A 21,282-nucleotide genomic window follows, 5' to 3' on the forward strand; every position below is an offset into this window, starting at 1 on the left:
AAATTTGATTCTGTTCTGTAAATGACAAAGTTACATTAAGGTTACAACCTTTTGTGATACTGATACAGTCCCTAAAATATATTTAAACATCAACCATCAAATTAAAGTAAATAATAGGCTGCACAGCTTCTCCAACGTGATATCATCAGTGTCAAGGCCTCAGCCTAATTCATAAATTATGACCAGTACCTTTCTATTTTCAAATTGCTTCACTTAAATGGAATAAAAAGTTGTTTCCGTCTTTTCTATATTGTTTTACATCAAAGGCTAGACAAACATCCTAAAGAGAAAAAAATCCCTTGTTCTTTCAAAAGCAGTATCATTGTCATTTTCAGGCCAAGCAAAATAGCTACTGTATAACTTCAAGGTCACTTTCAGAGAGGTCACTTTCGAGAAAGCACCCGTGCAGAGCCATGGAACACCCCTATCTCTGGGTAGGCCACTGGACACACACCCACAGCATTTCAAAGGAGGCGATGGTGCCTGCTGTCTCCACAATATTCACAGTAAAGTTGTGTGGGCCCAAACATGGATTGTTTCGAACTAGTGGAGGGCATTACACTGATGGGCAGTGGTCTACTGCCATCTTGATGATATTTGACATAACACATCTTATGAGAACCAAAGCAGTTCTCATGCTGTACCATGAGGTGTAAGGAAACAAAAACCTTATAATCCAACATCCATAATCATACTGTTGCACGAAAATTCTACTTACACAGCCTTGTTTCGCATGTGGTTATTGTACTCCACGGTAGGTGGATTGTTCTCTTCATCCTCAGGCAACTGGGGGCAGAAACCATCATCATCATCATCATAGGAACATTTTTAGTTGGAGAACTTCCAATATCATGATAAAAGAAGAGGTAAACATAGTTTCCACTGTCATTTCCTTCCTCAGCCTCTTCAAACCAAAGACCATTTAGACATAACAGTAAGCAAACCCCTTATTGGACTGGAGACAAGCTTAATAGCTAAATACTGGTATTGACCATTCCATGTAGGACGTGACAGTATGAGGGAAACACTGTTTTTTAAGTGACAGGAGTGACAGAAACATACACTTCCCTTTAACAATTACATAAATCAGTTAAAATAAAAGGGGTACAATATTACTGTGAAAAACTAAGAAATCACCTTCAGAAAAATAGCTCCAAATAATGGCTTCACGGTCCCGTGCTATTTAGACTAATGGTTTAGTTCAGTATCTCACACTCCCAATAGATCTCATCATCAAAGCAGTTGTTATCAGGAGCATCCCCCAGATCGGTAACCTCAGGATACAGCCTGGGGACAAACACAACATCCTCATCTCACCAACATTGCAGACACTGAGTACATGTAGAAAATTATTCAAATACACCACCCCAGCCAAACAATACTACAATACCACAGTAACTTGGCAGCTACCTTGTAACCGTTCTCATGAAAACACGACACGCAAAACACACACACACACACACACACACACACACACACACACACACACCAACACACACACACACACACACACACACACAACCCAACCTAATCGGGACACCACTCTCACCAACAAGATTTCTCCCCCCGATTCCAAGGAAGCAGAGGCAACACAGGAGCCCCTGCTGCCTGGTGTCTCCTGCCGGGTCGGCGCACCATATCATATCCATTCCCCGTAAAGTCAAACGTGTTCATCAACCTATTTAAAAAACAACATTGTTACTCTATATCAGAAGTCTAAGGAAAATATCAAAATTTAGAAGCGGTAACAACTGAGCAGACATTCTTTTGTTGCCGCAGTATTCTTGACCTTGCCCATCTTCGTGCCCTTTTACTACCGTATGTGCATAATAATGACATCGGATAGAGTTCATCACCTTAAAGCTGCCAATTAGGCCTAAAACTGGTGCAGATTGAAATAATAACAGGCCATTGGTTGGGCATGCAAGTTGTAACCTGGGAACTCACCCCTCCTTGCCATAGACGTCTTACTGGCGGCTGCAGCAGTGATGGCGCCCCACAATGCCCCCTATGACCCCAGGCATGGCGTGGAGGTTGTGGATGCCACACGTGTCATGGATCTTCAGATATTTCTCCATCGAATGGCTGAGGGGATAAAGATAGCTAGCTACATGACCACTAATCAAATAGGAGTAGCCTAGTCATAAGCCACCAACTAGTCCCAATTATACTAGCGAATAGCCATTATACTCCCTTCACAGCATTCAGTAAGCACATTTAGTGAAATGTTTCAGGCAGAAAACCTCATGAATAAAACCGATATAACTCCATATTCTACGTTACCGTGATAAAATGTAGCCCAGGGTGGAGATGATGCCACAGCAGAACCCTACAATCAGAGACCCATAAGGACATTAGCATGAACTCCGCTTGCCGTTTCCCACGGCAACACCCCCCGGCCAGTGTGGCGTTCTGATGTGAACCGGAACACAGGAACAAAAGAGTTGGCCAATAATGGCTTCAGTGGAGATGCAGTATATGATAAAAAGTTAGTAGGTATGACTTCATAGGAGTTGGCAGGACAGCTACAAACAGATCTGGGACCGGGCTAATATTAATGCACACCATGTGGGTCCATTACATTACATGTTAGCTTCCAGTTTCTGGGAGAGACTGGAGATGGCTAGAGGCGGTGAGGATAGTGCGCGGCCAGGACAGGTAGGTGTTGGATGGGCGATACATCCGGGTCCGAGATGGCGAGTTAAAACTAGGTAGAAATCCACAGGAACAGGGTTCTATGGGGCAGGAATGGATAATTTTGATACAGTTTCACCAATATGAGTATGGCAAAGTGAAAAGTGTAACCATTAGGGCTAGCCTCACCCCCGAATGATGGCAAAGACTGAATGATAGACAGAGCCAATCCGACTGCTTGCTCTGGTCCAGGTTGGGCCTGGTAAGCATCCACAGGATGGAAGAGACCATAATAAGCCCGAATGTGTGAATCACATGGAGCAACATCCGGCCTATAAGAAATGATATATAAACCAGCCACCTTATTGTATGTATCTGAACAAAAATATAAATGCAACATGTAAAGGGTTGGTCCCAGAAAAGGTTGGTCCTAGAAAATTGTAATCGCGACAAAAAGCTTATTCTCTCAAATTTTGTTCACAAATTTGATCGTAAGTGAACATTTGTTTTGCCAAGAAAATCCATCTACCTGACAGGTGTGGATATCTAAAAGGATTTACAGCATGATCATTAGACAGGTGCAGCATTCCCTTTAGTAGCATGATGCAGGAATGTACCAGTGCTGTGCCAGACAATTCAATATTAACTCCCTACCATAAACCACCGTTTTAGAGAATTTTGTAGTACATCAACCGACCCCTTCACAACCACAGACCATGTGTATGGCACCGTGTTGGGAGCGGTTGGTTGATGTCAGGGTTGTGAAATAGAGTTGCCATGATGACGGTGGAGGTTATAGTATGGGCAGGCATAAGCTATTGCGACAGCAAACATAATTTGCTTGTATGATACAATTTGAATGCAGAGATAGGAGAGATCCTGAGGCATTTGTATGATATCGCATATTCATGTTTAGCATGATAATGCACAGATCTGCGCTACACAATTCCTGGAAGCTTTAAAGTCAGTCTTCACGGCCTGCATAATCACCCAGACATGCTGCCCATTGAGCACGTCTGGGATGTGGATCGAGTGTATGACAGTGTAGGTTCAGTTCCCGCCAATATCCAGAAACTTCGCACAGCCATTAAAAGAGGAGTGGGACAACATTCCACAGGCCGCAATCAATAGGATCAACTCTACGCAAAGGAGATACATCACGCTGCATGATGCAAATGGTAGTACACCAGATACTGACTGGTTTTTTGATCCAGCCCTACTTTAATAAAAAAGATTATCACCAACAAATGCATATTACAGTATGTGAAATCATAGATTAGGGCCTAAATAATAGATTTAATTTAATGATTTCCTTATATGAACTGTAACTCAGTAAAATCTTTGAAATTGTTGCATGTTGCATTTATAGTTTTCAGTATAGATATTAATCTATTCCATTAAGTTTTTTATTGTAAAGGTAAATGCATTCAATCAATAAACAAGCATCACATGACACAGCATCACTGTGTAAAAGCCAGGAGGAAACCATGTATGCAGGGTATGAGGATTTAATATTAAAGCCTTTATTATTTTTACAGAGACTTATATGTATGAGGCTGAGGATGAATATCCACAGCATACAGAGAACAAACAATACAAATGACTGGGTCACTTGCTTAGCACCCGCCCCGCACGCCTATCAGGCAGCTGGCTACACAGAAGTTCTGCACTTGATCATGCTGGAGAAGGAAGAACCAGGGTAGGATTTTAGAAATGTATATGTGTAGCCTGGTACCAGATATGTTTGTGCTGTTTTTGTAATTGGTATGATAATTTAAGGCAAGTGTAGAAAAATCCGCTTAAGATTTGGGATAAACCTTTAATGCACCTGATATGCTAGAGATCCCTGTCCAGAAATAAGAATAATTGAAGTATATGGGAAAGGAATAAACGAAATGGGAACTGATGTGGGATAACCTCTCACATGTAAAATAATATAATATTAACTCTTAAGAATTAGTGCATTTTTGCAGTGAAATTATACAACAAATATAATTTGGGAACAGGAGTGGTGAGATGATGATAGCTTTCAAGCATCTCTTGAGAAAATAAATTAGTGTATTTTGACACTGTTATGCAAGCAGACAGTATTTAACACATAAAATATGCACCAGCTTATTGAGAAATGTGTTTATCATTTTTCCATCTTTTCATTTCCTTTAAATCGAAGTCAAACTGATGACATTTCCGGACATTCCTGCATTGGAACAATCTTCAAATCTTCTCCGGTCCCCAAATGAAAACATTCAACTTTAGCAGAGTTAATAAGATTAATAAGATTATTATGATGTATGAAATATGAAACTATTTTATTTTAGTTTTGGGGCAAACAAGTTATGACAGAAGAGAAGCTGATGTATCTAACTATAGTTAATCAAAACAAAATGGCCTACCAAAATGCCAGAAATTATAATATGGCCTACCAAATGTCAACAAAATGATGGCTACCAAATGTAGAAGAAATTATAAGCAGAAACATATATAAATTTAGTGGTGAAAGTAGCCTTAACCAGTAGGTATATGGTCCAGTAATAGAAAATAATTATTATGGGATTATTATGGTGGATGGAAGGCATTATATATTTTTTGTGATGGTTTGAAATCAGATGAAAAACACTATAACAAAACACCCATGACATGTTAAACTGAGCCTGCGCAGACCACGATAAAAAAAGTAAAGGGAATAAAGTGTTGACATGCCACAGTATCGCCTGAAGATCAGCATAATCCCCCAGGCATCTAATCCGGGTTAGGGATAATAAGGATGAAGGGATAGGATGTTTATGCATAACTCAAACAGAATATAAAATAAAAATAAGATATTGGTGTTATGTTAAAAGGGTAATATGACCAAATCATTGTCCCTTGAGAATGGTACAGAAAAAAAATGATAATTTGACTTATCCTCAAAGGCATTAGGTTTAATAACAATTTAAGAACCTTGTATTAAATTGCCAGTCAACATTATGTAGATATACAGTATATTGACTTGGTCGATTTGTATCCCTTCAGTAGTTTGTTACAAATTAAACCACACACAGAGCTGTATCTACGCACAGTATTTTAGATTAAATAACCCAAAAAACACACACACACACACACACACACACACACACACACACACACACACACACACACACACACACAAACAATACACACACACACACACACACACACACACAGAGATTTGTTAATACAATACTTAACAATAAGTGTGATTAATGTAGTGCGTGTTTTTGTTTGCCCCTCACATGTGTGTCACAGACAGAATATCCTCATAAGACAGGTAGATCAACAGTAATGAGGTGATACATGAGGGATTGTCTCAAAATGCAGTACTTCTGGCATCACGGAGGTTTCTCGGGCACTCCCACATGCACGAATACAGGATTGCTTTCATCACACATGTTGTTAAGATTGATTTAATGATTAGGATATGTTGCATGATGATTAATTCACATTGGATCATTCCTAAGGTTATACATAAATGTGAAGTATCTGTCAATTATAGTCAGTGAATGGTATAGCAGAAGGGCTAGTATATTGTTGGATGGGTTGAGTTTGCTATGTTAGTTACAATACAATGTAAAGTGCTTTTTATATAACTCAACAATATTCACTTTCATTTTCAACATGGTGACCACATGGGGAAAAAAAACTTGATATAAAAAAGATTGAAGATTCAAACTGGACTCTAACCTCAAGATTTGCATCCATTGGGTCCAGAGAGTGGAACCATCCGCATCAAAAGTGCTCACTGAAGGAACGGCGATGAGGAAGTTGAAGCAACGGCACCGGGTTAGGAAGGTAGCATGAGGAAACCGAAGCCCACAAAGATATCACATGGACATCCTGGAAACTCTGGGGGAAAAAGAGGGCGAGAAGCAGGTGGTGTGTGGGGGAGAGGTAGGGAAGAGTAAAAGGTGCAGATCAACACTTAGGGAAAAAAGAGAGGGTAGTGTAGTAAGTATATATAATCCTAGTTCTACCAAGGCAAAGAATTAGACATGGAAACTAAATCAGCAAAATAAGAAACGTCCCTTTTCAGGACCCCGTCTTTCAAAGAAAATGTGTAAAAATCCAAATAACTTCACAGATCTTCATTGTAAATGGTTTAAACACAATTTTCATGCTTGTTCAATGAACCATAAAACAATTAATTAACATGCACCTGTGGAACGGTTTACAGATGGTAGGCAATTAAGGTACAGTTATGAAAACTTAAGACACTAAAGAGGCCTTTTACTGACTCTGAAAAACACAAAATGATAGGTCCCTGCTCATCTGCGTGAACGTGCCTTAGACATGCTGCAAGGAGGCATGAGGACTGCAGACAGCTGATCGGCCCTCGCAGTGGCAGACCACATGTAACAGCATCTTGCACAGGATGTTAATGAACATCACAACTGTGGGACAGATAAGGATTTGAAACAACAATTTCCGCTCAGTCCACAAGGAATGTACAATTCCTCCATCAGTGCTTAGACTGGTCTGCACAAGTGAGAGAGGCTGGAGGTGGGCTTGTAGGCCTGTTGTAAGGCAGGTCACATAGACATCACCGGCAACAACGTGTTTGCAGGGCACAAAACCCACCACAATGGACCAGACAGGACTGGCGAAAAGTGGTTTTATGACGAATTGACTCACCAGGGGTGATGTGGGTTGGATTTGCATTTATGTAAGGAATAAGCGTTACACCGAGGCCTGTACGGAGCGGGATTTGATCGGGGGTGGAGGGTCGTGGTCTGGGGCGGTGTGTTTCAGCGCCATCGAGAGAGCTGTGTAGTGCAGGTAATCTCAACGATGCGTTAAGGGAAGACATCCCCCCCCCTCAGGGTAGGAAGATAGTGATATGATTAATATTACCAGTAAAAGTTGGACACACCTACTACATTGTAGAATAATGAAATACTAAGTGAAATAAATACATATGGAAATCATGTAGTAACCAAAAAAACGTTAACCTCTATGGGTTAGGCGGGACGCTTAGGCGTCCCACCTACGTAACAGCCACTTTGCAGCCTGTGGGCGATTTTCAAAACCTTAAAAATCCTATTACTTCAATTTCTCAAACATATGACTATTTTACAGCTATTTAAAGACAAGACTTGGGTTAATCTAACCACACACTGTCCGATTTAAAAAGGTTTAAATCTGAAAAGCAAAACATTAGATTATGTAGCAGAGTAAAAGAAATAATCAGACACCCATTTTTCAAGCCAGCATATAATGTCACCAAAACCCAGAAGACAGCTAAATGCAGCACTCATTGATGATTTCATCAGATGACAACCTCTAGAATTATGTTATACAATACATGCATGTTTTGTTAATCAAGTTCATATTTATATCAAAAACCAGTTTAATTAGCATGTGAGTCAGAACTAGCAAAACTTGGGGAATTCTGCTAACATTTTTACTAAAATTATACGATAAAGTCACAAGCAAAAAATATAACAATTATTTTAAGAATTATAGATACAGACCTCTCCTCTCTATGCACTCGATATGTCCCGATTTTAAAATAGCTTTTTGGTGAAAGCACATTTTGCAATATTCTAAGTACATAGCCCAGGCATACGGATATTTAGACACCCGGCAAGATTTAGACTCACCAGTAATTATATTTACTAATATAAAAGTTTGATTACCTTTTTAGCCAGAATGCACACCCAGGACTGCTACTTCAATAACAAATGTTGGTTGGTCCAAAATAATCCATGTATATTCGAATAGCGACGGTTTGTTGTATGCAGACACTATCCGAAATGGTAAAGAAGTGTCGTATGCTTATTATGGCACAATTCGGAAATAAAATTATAAATATTCATTATCGGAATTTCAAGCATGTAACCGATAATTTTACCATGAAAAAATAAATCGACAGGGAATCCCTTTCGCAAACAGAGGAAAAATAAAAAAGCATGGGAAGGTCGGGTCACGCGTATAAGCCCAGAGTCCCTGGATCGGCCACTTGAGAAAGGGGTATAATGTGTTTGAGCCTGGGGCTGGAAATGACGACATTGTTTTTTCCCGGGCTCTGAGAGCCTATGGAAGACATGGGAAGTGTACGTTAGGAGCAGAGATCCTTAGTAAAAGATAGAGATGGAAAAGAAGTTAAGAAATGGTAGACAGGCCACTTCCCTGTAAAGGAATCTTCAGGTTTTGACTCTGCCATTTGAGTTCTGGTTATACTCACAGACACCATTCAAACAGTTAGAAAATTTAGGTGTTATCATATGTAATAAGTATATGCATATTTAGTTATGGGTAGGGAGTGGTAACCAGATTAAATCGGGTATGTTTTATCCAGCCGAGGTCAATACTGCCCCCTAGCCCTAACAGGTTAACTAAGCACTCCTGTTAATTGAAAGGCATTCCAGGTGACTACCTCAATGAAGCTGGTTGAGAGAATGCCAAGAGGAGTGCAAAGCTGTATCAAGGCAAAGGGTGGTACTCAAATATAAAATATATTTAGATTTGTTTAGGACTTTGGTTATAATGATTCGTATGTGATTTTCAGATTGATGTTTACTATATTCTACAATGTAGAAAAATAGTTGAAAATCAAGAAAAACTCCTTGAATGAGTTGATGTGTCAAGTTTTTGACTGACACTGTATATATTTCTAATGCTGTTAGTTATTAAGAAAAAATTTGTGATTTGTCCCGGTCTTACAAAAAAACCCTGTTTCACAACATGGCGTGTGAGAGAGTGGGAGGGAGATGGGATATTGGAATGGTAAGAGTGAAAATGATGCAAACATGGAATCGGTTACTAACGTGAGATACACAGTATAACAAAAACTAGATACCCATAGTACAAGTAGAAAGCTGTTGACATGGAAGTTTTTTGGTTTCTGTCCATATTGGAAGCCCCATATTTACAAGTGTACATCCCCCCCATGCAAAATCATTGATGGCTCAACTAGAACGTACTCATAGAAACTCAAGATTAAAGCTGGATATCAACATTGCAGTTACAATGTTAAAAGGAAAACATGAGATTTCAAGGGATAGACACAATATAAGATAAAACATAGAAGGTGATGCACGGAGGCCATACATGTAAACATATACAGTATGTATAAATAATGTACAGGTAAAAAGGGATGCAAAACATTACTGTGAACTTGGTAGATTTAAATACTTAATTTGACATTTTTTACAAGAAAACAAATTCAAATCAAATCAAATTATATTAGTAACATGCAAACGAAACAACAGGGTAGACCTTACAGTGAAATGCCTCAGAGCCCCTAACCAACAATGCAGTTTCAAAAAATACAGATAAGAATAAGAGATAAAGGTAACAAGCAATTAAGAGCAGCAGTGAAATAACAATAGCGAGACTAAACAGGGTGTACTTCGATATAGAGTATAAGGGGTAGTATTTGAGGAAGATGACAACAGAGAGCAGCAGTGGCATAAAGAGGGGTGAGGGGCAGTGCAAGTAGAGCAGAGAGAACAGTCTATGACTAGGGTGGCTGGAGTCTTGACAATTTTTAGGGCCTTCCTCTGACACCGCCTGATAGAGGTCTGGATGGCTGGGATGGCCTCCAGTTATGTATGGGCTGTTCTCGCACTACGCCTGTAGTGTCGGGAGGTTGAGCAGTTGCCATACCAGGCAGTGATGCAACCAGTCAGATGCTCTCATGGTGCAGCTGTAGAACCTTTTGAGGGTTGAGGACCCATGCCAAATCGTTTCAGTCTCCTGAGGGGGAATAGGTTTTGGTCGCGGCCCTCTGGGCTGGCCACTGTCTTGGTGTTTGGACCATGATAGTTTGTTGGGTGATGGGGACACCAAGGAACTTAGCTCTCAACCTGCTCCACTGCAGTCCCTGTCGATGAGAATGGGTACGTGCTCTGTCCTCTTTTTCCTGTTGTCCAAAATCATCTTCCTTTGTCTTGACTACATTGAGGAGAGGTTGTTGTCCTGGCACCACACTGCCGAAGGCCCTGACTCCTCCCATGTTCATGCGTTTCGGTGATCATGCCTACCACTGTTGTGTCATCGGCAAATGTAATGATGGTGTTGGAGCCGTGCCTGGCCATGAGTATGACTGAACAGAGAGTACAGGAGGGGACTGAGCACACACACCCTGTCACTGACTTGGAAATTCATCATCCTTTGAAAGTCATCATCCAAGTGAATTTATTTATTTTAACCTTTATTTAACTAGGCAAGTCAGTTAAGAACAAATTCTTATTTTCAATGACAGCCTAGGAACAGTGGGTTAACTGCCATGTTCAGGGGCAGAACGACAGATTTGTACCTTGTCAGCTCAGGGATTTGATTTAAACCCTCGGTTACTAGTCCAACACTCTAACCACTAGGCTACTCTGGTACTTCAAATAAGAATGTGTTTTTAACTGACTTGCCTAGTTAAATAAAGAAACATATTTTTACAATGATGGCCTAGGAACAGTGGGTTAACTGACTTGTTCGAGGGATAGATTTACATGTCAGCTCAGGATTAATCTGGCAACCATTCGGGTTACACGTCACCGCTTCTAACCACTAGGATACCTGCCGCCCAGAAACAATATATGGCATGAAACACAGGCATATCCACAGAAGTTATTAAAGAATAAATATTAGCATTAACAAGCCAGTATCATTTTCTCAAGATGAGAGCATAACTGTCTGGTGCATTCCAGAGGAGGTCGTGAACAGGTGCACAGGTGCATTCGCACTGTGAAACATTAGTTACCAAAAAAAGTGTACACAACAGCCTAATATACTACCACAGATGTGGATAAATTTGAGGTAGTTTACAAAGAAAATAATCTGCAGCAACAGAAAATGTGAATTATGTGGATTATAATTAAATTGACCTTTTGTAGGGTTTGATACATTTTTCATAAGGGAAAATCAAGTCAAAATTTATGCGGAAATGTAGCCTAGCAGTTATGCAGCAACCAAAAGGTTGCTGGCTCAAATAATACCTAGACGACAAGGTGAAAATTGATGAGCAAGGCATTTAAACCCCTACCTAGCTCATGGCTAACCCGTCAACAACCATTTCATCAGAACCTATCTGGGATTTGACAATAAAACATATTTTTCTTAAATACACTGTAAGTTTAAAATGTCCTGCCTTTGCAGGAAAGACTCCCCCTGCAAACAGGGTAATCAAATTAAGATCCTACATGTTACCCACTCTTATATAATATCAGGTTTACAAATACTGCATCTATTTGTACCAGACAAACAATATGGCCCTTGAAGAAAACCCTGCGTAGTTCAGATTGTCCGCTACTGACTTCAGAGATCAAATGACCTACTCCTCGATCTCATGCTTGATTGGTCTCTAATACAACAGTGACTGTGACAATAAAATCATTGTATCACCTGACATCCAACACCCTATAAGAGATGGTCCCAAGGTAGGACTGGAGCACCCACACCTTTACTTGAGCTAAATTCAAACCACACCCTCATAATTCTGTAACAGAAATAAGATTTACACAATGAATTGAACTGAAGCAAACAACACACACACACACGTACCGCCTGATGTTTATTATTAATCTTGTAATTCTAGCCATTTCTATATGATATAACATCAGGGGAGTCTGCAGATGCACCTGTTATGAGAGGGGTGTGGGGATAAAGAACTTTAGGAAGGAGGGACAAAGCCCATCAAACATATTGTACACCCAAAAAGAGGAAAATATTAATTAGCAAGTGAATTTTGGAATATACAAAAATCCTACACTGTTGGGCACAGGCCTATTATAATCTATATTTTTCACAACTATTACATGACACAAGTTATTGCTGAACAAAAGTTTAATTTCATCATTTTATGCAATGTTCAAATTATAATGTTAAATTCTGGTCATTTACATGCAAGTACAAATAAGCATGTGGAATTGCAAAGCATCAGCTCTCATAGGCTTATGTGTTAAATATTTTCTTAATATGGAAAAGTATACTAATAGCCTACGCTTAATAAACAACCAAATTGGCAAAGACTTACATTTCGAATATATAGAATTATTTATTTATAAATGTTTGGTTGGTGAAATAATATCAAAATAATAAACCAATATAAAAGAAAACATAAATCAAAATTGAAAAGCAAAAGCAAAAGAGCAGGTAATTTTTTGGGTACTTTATTGGATATCTGAAATAGTAGTATTCTCAATGTTACTGGATATGTTCTTAGATGTTTTATGCTACTATCCAATGTGCGGGATTCGTTATAACGGATAAAAATGCATAAGATGATCATGGCAATTTGCCACGAAACACACTGCTGGGAAGACTAATTCGACATTGGGTATTTTTCGGCCGCCTGCCAGCATTGCTGGAAGCTTGTATACAACTCCTTAATAAAGTATCGAAATGGTCAGTTGCCTTTGGTGCCTTATGGAGAAAGACGGCAAATATTATATACAGTAGAGTGTAAGCGATGACAGAAGCTCAGGGTGGCCCTGCAGGGTGTGTGAAGGGTGTTGCTTCTGCTTGGAATCTTCTGAGTCACCCCAGATCTCCTGAAGCAGCATTGAATTAACTTTTCTCACGTGATCTTGCAGATTATTTTCAAGTATCACAATAGATTCCATAACATGTATACATACGAAGAGTCCTGTCCTAGTCTCTCTCCTACATAATCACGAAGGAAAAGATTGGACAGAATTTAATAATGTTGCTATGACAATACTCTCACCATATCTTAATATATCCCATGACTCTCAACTACAGTTCTTTTTACGTAGTGATTCTACACAGTTTTGTAGTTTGTATATAGTATAAGGAAAAGCAATTGGAAGATTATGTAGAATAGAAATAAAACAGAATTACATTAAATAACATAGGGCCTCGCACACATCATAATTTCCCTTGCCCCTGGGTGAACAGGTAATATTTGTTTGCCGTCATTAGGAATTCTGTTTGCTGTCATTGAACAAAGTGGGGGGCAATGACACCGGGGCAGTCAGTTAGGAGCCTAGCCTGCACTTCTGCAGGTCTGCACACTATACACATATGTCCTACATACACATAAAATAATCCTGAAACCCCTGACCATAATCTTTTTAATTTTAAGTGTTTACAATAGCATAAAACATGTGTTTATGTATTTGATACCATTCCGATTATTATTCAGTCCAACCATTACCACGCAGCTTGTCCTTCCCAATTAAGGGGTCACCAACCTCCTGTGCCTTACACACTGATGAAGTGTTGGAAGAAACTGAATGGGAGAAACTTGAGCAAGCTGTAAGATCTCACTACACATAAAAGTTTGTCAAATTTCGATTATGGTATAAGGCAGTCAGGTGCAAAAATTATTGTAACTTGATACAAAGATGAGCAAAAAGACTATATAAAAATATAATAAAATGCTGAGCTATATAGTATGCAAAATATGCTGTAGCGACCAGCGAGGCAAAAGGCAAACACCCTACGACGCGCCTAATAGGCATAACCCACTTGGTGGGAATTGTAAGGTCATACAGAGGATCGCTACACTGCCTCCTCTGAATGGGAAGGCACGTCCCATAACTCGACTACTCAGTCCGGTGGCCACACACCCGCCACCCCACTTCTGACACCAATGTAGCAAATCGTTACCAGCTTCTGCGGGAATTGTAATGTGTCACATGCAGGATCACTACCATACTAGCCATTTGCTCAGAGAAAGAGATTTTGTTTAACAAGTAATACAAAAAAATTGTGGTCAAAATTATTGGCACCTCTGTTTTAAAATATCCAGCACCCTCCCCTTGAGAGGATAATGACACTGGAGCCTTATTCAAAAATATTTTATGAGATTGAAGAACACATTGGGAAGGATCTTAAAACCATTCTTCCATAAAAAAGAATCTTTCCAGATCCTTGTTATCTTTCATCTAAGTGCCATGGACTGCTCTCTTCAATTCAAATCACGCTTTCAGTGGGGTTGATATCCTGGAGACTCGAGATGTCCTTTGCAAAAATGCTGATTTTGTGGTCAAATTTTGTTGTTGTGGATTTTGATTTGTGCTTGGGGTTATTGTTTGCTGGGAAGAGACACTTGCAGCCAAGTGTCAGTCTCCTGGCAGAGGCAACCAAGTTTTGGGCTAAAATGTCCTGTACTTGAATGGTTTTGATGAGCATGAAAACGATGTAAACCAATATGCATGGCATCTCAGTCACCAGATATCAACACAGTTGAACAGTTATTGGAGATTCAGGAGCGGTGCCTGAGACAGCTGCTTTTCCACCACCATCAACAAAACACCATATATTGGAATTTCTTTATGGAAAAATGGTATAAATTCCAATATAGTTCCAGACACTTGTAGAATCTAAGCATTATTCTTTATGTTGGTGGTTCCGTTATTTTTGAAGTTACTGTATATTTCCATATGTACCATAAGCACTGGTACATAGAAAGATATACTCTTCTATTTGTGATGGAGATGATGCATCCTCCCCAGGCCTTGGTCCTGTAATGCATTAAGTGTAAATAATGTGGTTTGGTCCCCTGAGGTATTAGAACGATGCAAGATAGGGATTTACTTAGTTAACCGTTCTGAGGCAGGTCACATCCTGAGTTGAATTTCTCTCAGTCAGTCAAACCTAGGACAAGACAAGAAAAATACAAAAATGTTCAACATGTTTTTAATGTGTTTGGATACATGTTGATACATGTTGAACCCTAACTAAGTAGTTATACTACTATCACTAAGGGGGATGTGTGTGTGTATGTAGGGTGAGCCCCACAAGTTCCTTCCATGACTAAATGTACAGCCTAACCAGGCTTAGATAGTATTTCTTATGTATGGATAACGAAACCGAAACACACCCGTCACAATGCACAATAAGTTCAGTGAGGGGAGGAGGGTACCTTTTGAAGTGGCTCCTCAGTTTCAATAATCTCACCCCGTAAGGAGGGTCTGTTCTGTGCTGGGGTGGAGCTGACAGGCATTGGGCCCAATTTCACCCTGCCTTGTAGCACCCTGACAGGACAGTGGGTTAAGAGAACAGTGGCCCTGCATCTCCAAGCTGTAATCTCGTGGCATCATGCCTCACAGGCCCCACGCAGTCCGTTGCGCCAGCTTCAGCACAACTAGCTGGGGGGGAGTGAGAAGACACAGTAAATGTGACCAAATGTAGTTCATTCCAACTGTAGTCAATACATAGTCATTCACTTTATGTTTGATTTCTATTAAATTATTTGTGCAAAAATGACAATATGCAAATTGTACGGTTGTGCTGCATGAGGACCAAAACGCAGCAGGTATGTGTATAAATATGGTAGCTTATTTACAAACTAAATAAACACCAAAACGAAAAACGAACCTTACGAACAACAAAACAGTTGGCAAGGCACAAGGCTAAACTCAGAACAATTCCCACAATTAAACAGACAAACACACCTGTCTGAATATAGGACTTCCAATCAAAGGCAACACCACAGCTGCCTTCAATTGGAAGTCCACCCCAATTAACTCTACATAGAAATAGACTACCTAGACTAAACATAGAATTACATAAAACATAGATCATAAACCAAAAACCCGGAAATACTAAATCAAACGCCTTTACCAAAAACACCCCGAACCATATAAAACAAATACCCTCTGCCACGCCCTGACCAAACTACAATAATAATGAACCCCTTATACTGGCCAGGACGGACAGTACCCCCTCCTTAAAGGTGCTAACCCCGAAGTTTTAAAAAACAAAAACAAAAAACAACAACCCCAAACAACAAAACAAAAAATTCCCCCTCTATTCAAAGGAGAGGGAAGGGAGGGTGGCTGTTATCAACGATGGCACTGTGCTACAACCCCCTACCCACCATATCTGAGGTGGCTCCGTTGGCCACCCAGGCAGTCGGGCCACTCTGGCCGCTTCGGCAGTCTGGCAACTCGGGGCAGTCTGGCACTCTGGCAGCTCGGGGCAGTTGGCCACTCTGGCAACTCGGGGCAGTTGGCCACTCTGGCAACTCGAGTTGGCCACTCTGGCAACTCGCGGGGCATGTTGGCCACTCTGGCAACCCGGAGTGGGCCACTCTGGCAGCTCCTGACTAGTGGGTGGCTCTGGCGACTCTTCTTCACTGACGGGCGGTTTCTGGCGACTCCTGACCGACGGGCAGCTCGGGCGACTCCTGACTGACGGGCAGCTGGGCGACTCTTGACTGACGGGCAGTTTGGGCGAACTTTGACTGACAGCACTCGGGCGACTCTTGACGACGGACTCGGGCGAGCCGACTCGATGACGCACTTGAAGCCTGGTGCGTGGTGCTGGTATGGACGTACTAGATTGGGAACACGCACCTCCAGAATAGTGCGGGAGAAGGGGAACAGGACGAGTGGATGGGCTGACGCACCTCCGGGTCCGCACGAGAGACAGGAGCTGGAAACCCAGGGCTATGGAGGCGCACAGGCGGTCTCTTGATCAAATCCTGCACACAACCGTCCGGCTGGATGGAATCTAGTAGCCCCTGCATGAGCGGGAAGCTGTAAGGACTGTGCAGGGCCTGATGGTAGCCGGAGAGGGGAGTTGGGTAGCCTGGTCCTCGGAGGCGTGGGTACAAGGAAGAAGCAGGGCAGGAGGCATCCTCCTACCTTCAGGCTGGCTGCCCGCTCTAGCACGGCACCTGCGAAGGGGCTGGAATAACATAGACCGGACTGTAAAGCGTGCGTATGGGTGAGGATCGTGCGCGCCTCAGCTTAAACATGGCGCACTCATATGCTCCTCCATATAACCACACGGGTAGCTGGCTTCCGGCTCTTCCTAGGCCTAGCCAAACTACGGTGCCCCCCCAAGGCCCTTCGCACCTCCGCCCGCCTTGGCTGCCTCACTTTCTCTCCGTGGGTGAGGTATCCCAGCCTGGCGCTATAGCCCCGATAAAAACTTCCTCCCAGGTCATCTCTCCCCAAAGTGCAATCTCGAAATCCCTTTTCTTCTGCTGCTGGAAGTGTAGGTTGTGTGGTAATGGAGGACCAAAACAGAGTATGTGTATGCCTACTACGTGTGTATTTATTTACAAACTAAATGAACACCAAAAACAACAAAACGAACTCACGAACAACAAAACAGGTTGGCAAGGCACAAGGCTAAACAGAATAACACAATTAAACAGACAAACACACGTAAATAGGATTCAATCAAAGGCAACACTGTACATGGCCGCCCTCAACTGGAAGTCCACCCCAATTAACTCTACATAGAAATAGACTATAGACTAAACATAGAATTACATAAACATAGATCATAAATCAAAAACCCGAAATATAAATCAAACGCCTTTACCAAAAACACCACTTCGAACCACATAAAACAAATACCCTCTGCCACGTCCTGACCAAACTACAATAATAATTAACCCTTATATGGCCAGGAGGAAAAAATTCACCACCCAATCCACTCCCACCCAAACAATGTGTCAACAGAACTGTAGGTCTCTTTGGGTAAGACAGATTGCTAAAATATATATATTATAATAATTATTATTATTATGTGAGTAATCATACACAGCAGTTCACGGCCGCGGCAACTTCTCCCACGCAGCGGGCAGGCCAAGTTTGATCACCCGTATAGACTGTGGTCTGGGCCTTGTGGATTTTGGTCCAGCGTGGGCGCCTGTGGTAGGGGTTTATATAGCCACACAGCACTGCCTCCTGCCTGGCTGAGTAGGGAAGGAGAGTCAACAGGGGCTGGAGGTGGCCTGACTTTTACCAGCTAGGCCTAGAAGAGGAGAGGCCAGTACTGCCTTTCTAATGGATGGGACAGTTTATGACCAGAAATCTCTTGAGGAAAAGCACAATACCGTAATTTTGTTGATATATTATCAATGCGATATAGGTTACAGCATATATTCAATTGTATGTAGATTTGATAAAAATTATACTAGCATTCCATGTATTGACTTCCCAAGTAGTGCAAAGATGACTTGACTTGAGTCAAACCAAAACACTCAGTTCACAGTCTGCACCAACTACAGTATCTCTGGCACTTGGACTTGTCCGGCATATCCCTCCATGGCAGTGGGGGAAGGGGAACCCGAGGGCTGGGCTGGTGACCGGGACTGCAGGAAGCTGTAGACCATGGTGGCCACTCCCAGGGGCTATGAGCAGGTCTCCCTCTGCTCCAGGGCCCGCCTGATGCTCCAGCCCTCATCCTCCATGATCGGAGCCCCAGCCGGCCGAGTCCCATAACACAACCCATTCCGTGGGACCAAAGGAAAGGTAATTACACAACATTCATTAACTGCTTAACACCAACTAATGCTAACTAATGCCATTACGATGACAACCCAGGAAATAATTATTCAAACAGAAAAGAGGCATTACTGCATTAGCAATTAAGGCTGAGATAATATAAATTATTTGCAACACTTCATTACATCTTCACTGGCACGATTCATAAACCAGACACTTCGCTGTGTTATAATACAGTATATATGAACCAATCAGGCCAAAGAACAAAAACATCACACAGAACAGAGGAACAGAGGGACACACAAAGAATAGAGGGATGGGGTACATTATCTTTGCACATATCACATAATGGTATATTGTAAATTACTTTGCCACCATGGCCTATTTATTGCCTTACCTCCCTTTATCTTACCTCATTTGCACACAATCAGAGATAGACTTTTCTACTGTATTATTGACTGTATGTTTGTTTATTTCATGTGTAACTTCATGTGTTGTTGTATGTGTCAAACTGCATTGCTTTATTGGCCAGGTCTGCAGTTGTAAAATGACAACTTGTTCTCAACTAGCCTTCCTGGTTAAATGAAGGGGAAATCAAAAATAAATACAAAAATGGGAGAGTCCCTATGCTAATATATACATGTCTTCTTATTGTCTACGTCCACTACAAGGATACCAGTACAATGCCTACATTGTCTCATCTTCTCTCTACATTTGTGTGTCCCTTCAATTAGAGGGCCTACCTGGCACACTGGGCCTCTGGCTTTGGGAGCCCAAGGTTCTGGGCAGAGTGGCTCAGACTGCTGGAGGAACTTGTCATACTTGTTGGAGTTGTCTGGAGGTAGATTCTGAGGAAGCCAACACAGTGCTTCTTGCTTCATGCCTCTCCAGCTCAGCCTAACCACGATGCCTGGCTGTTAAGCAACTGCTTCCTCCTGTGGATTAATGATACTTACAACAGTTAACAAGTTTTGGGTTAGGACAGTATAACGGTTTGGTCCCAGTTAAATACGTGATACAAGGCTGCCCCCTGCAGAAAACACATCACAAAGATAAATCAATTATATTAAGTGCAGAATTCTAATCTGAGATCCAAAACCTCAACTTGTTCCACAAATCTTGCATTTTCAATCATTTACACATGTCTGAGTCACACATACATTAGGATTCAGAATGTTATTAAAAACATCAATCAGTATACTGGTTGAATGAGTGCAGTGAACTAACCGTGCCTTGGGGCAGGACTGGTGCTTCTGCAGGAGACATTCCCTTGGTCATGCGTTGTCCTCCTCAGAATCCTCCTGTGATCGATGGCCCCCAGGTTTAGTAAGGTCAGAGCATGGTAACAAGGCTCTTTCACCTCCCAGTCAGCTGAGAGTCTGTGGCTAAGCTGGGGAGTGGGTTTACCTGCAGGGGTGGAGTGTGTTGGGGCAGCATAGAGTAGTGATTTGAACAAGTTTAGAAGAAGCAGGTGGCTCAATTATTAGCTGAGTATTTAATTGATTAGAAATAGAGATTGACCTCATGGAAAATAGTGCACAGTAATTCTCTCAGCACAAGCACAATTTATTCCTCATGAGGACCGGCAGATGATAGCACTGACATGGCTTAACCGTATCATGACTCTCTTGTGTTTCCCAAACAAACCACAATTGATGTAGAAGTGGATCATGCATAACAATTACCCCAGGAGCTGTGGCTTGAGCACACATCCAGCAGGACGTCAAAGCACAGGATCTCAAAGTTAGATCTGGGCCCCAGCTGGCTGGGGAAGCCTGTGAGGTAGTTCTGCCTCAGGGTCAGGTGTGGGCAGCAATCAGAGTTTATAATGACATGTCCTCCTATGTGCCACACCATACTGGATTGGATCAGTGTTCTGTCACTCATGGGACACTAAATAAACGCCCAAATGGTAGAGTTTGAAAATTCAAGTCCTTTGGGTGCTGCCATAGAGTTACATTAGAAGTGCACATCCAAGAAGGCTCAAGGTATGGCCACCTACAAAATTACGCCAAATCACATTATATCTACAGTAGCTTTGATTGGACTGATCATGTCAACATTATACTTTCAAAACTCGTAGCTATCATCATGAATCAAGTTGACAGTTATCAGAAAAATCTGTATATTGTCACAGTTGTCGATTGCAGAGGACGACCAAAACCAGCAGGAATGTGGATGCTCATCTTGATTATTTATTAATGTCTTGACTAGTATAGGGGTTATTTGTTATTGTAGGTTTGACTGTGACGTGGCAGAGGGTATTTGTTTTATGGTTTGGGGTGGTGGCTTGCCTAGAAGGGTGTTTGATTTATTATTTCGGCTGGGTTGGGTGTTTATGTTTTTGTATTTTTAAGTGTTCTTTCGAGTTTAGTATTTTTATGTTAGGTATTAAAAAAATTGGCAGGTAGTTGTGAGAGAGTTATAATTAGGATGTGGTTTGTTTAGTTAATGGTGGTAGCTGTTTTTGCATTATGCTGGTGGG

General features: G+C 41.4%; 1 pseudogene; it reads right to left on the reverse strand.

Annotated features, from left to right (window-relative positions):
- Nucleotides 1-1,196: 1,196 nt before the first annotated feature.
- Nucleotides 1,197-20,654, reverse strand: LOC123724576 (ammonium transporter Rh type C-like; annotated as a pseudogene).
- Nucleotides 20,655-21,282: the final 628 nt, after the last annotated feature.

This window comes from Salmo salar, chromosome ssa10, assembly GCF_905237065.1.
Source record: "Salmo salar chromosome ssa10, Ssal_v3.1, whole genome shotgun sequence".
NCBI classification, from domain to species: Eukaryota; Metazoa; Chordata; class Actinopteri; order Salmoniformes; family Salmonidae; genus Salmo; species Salmo salar.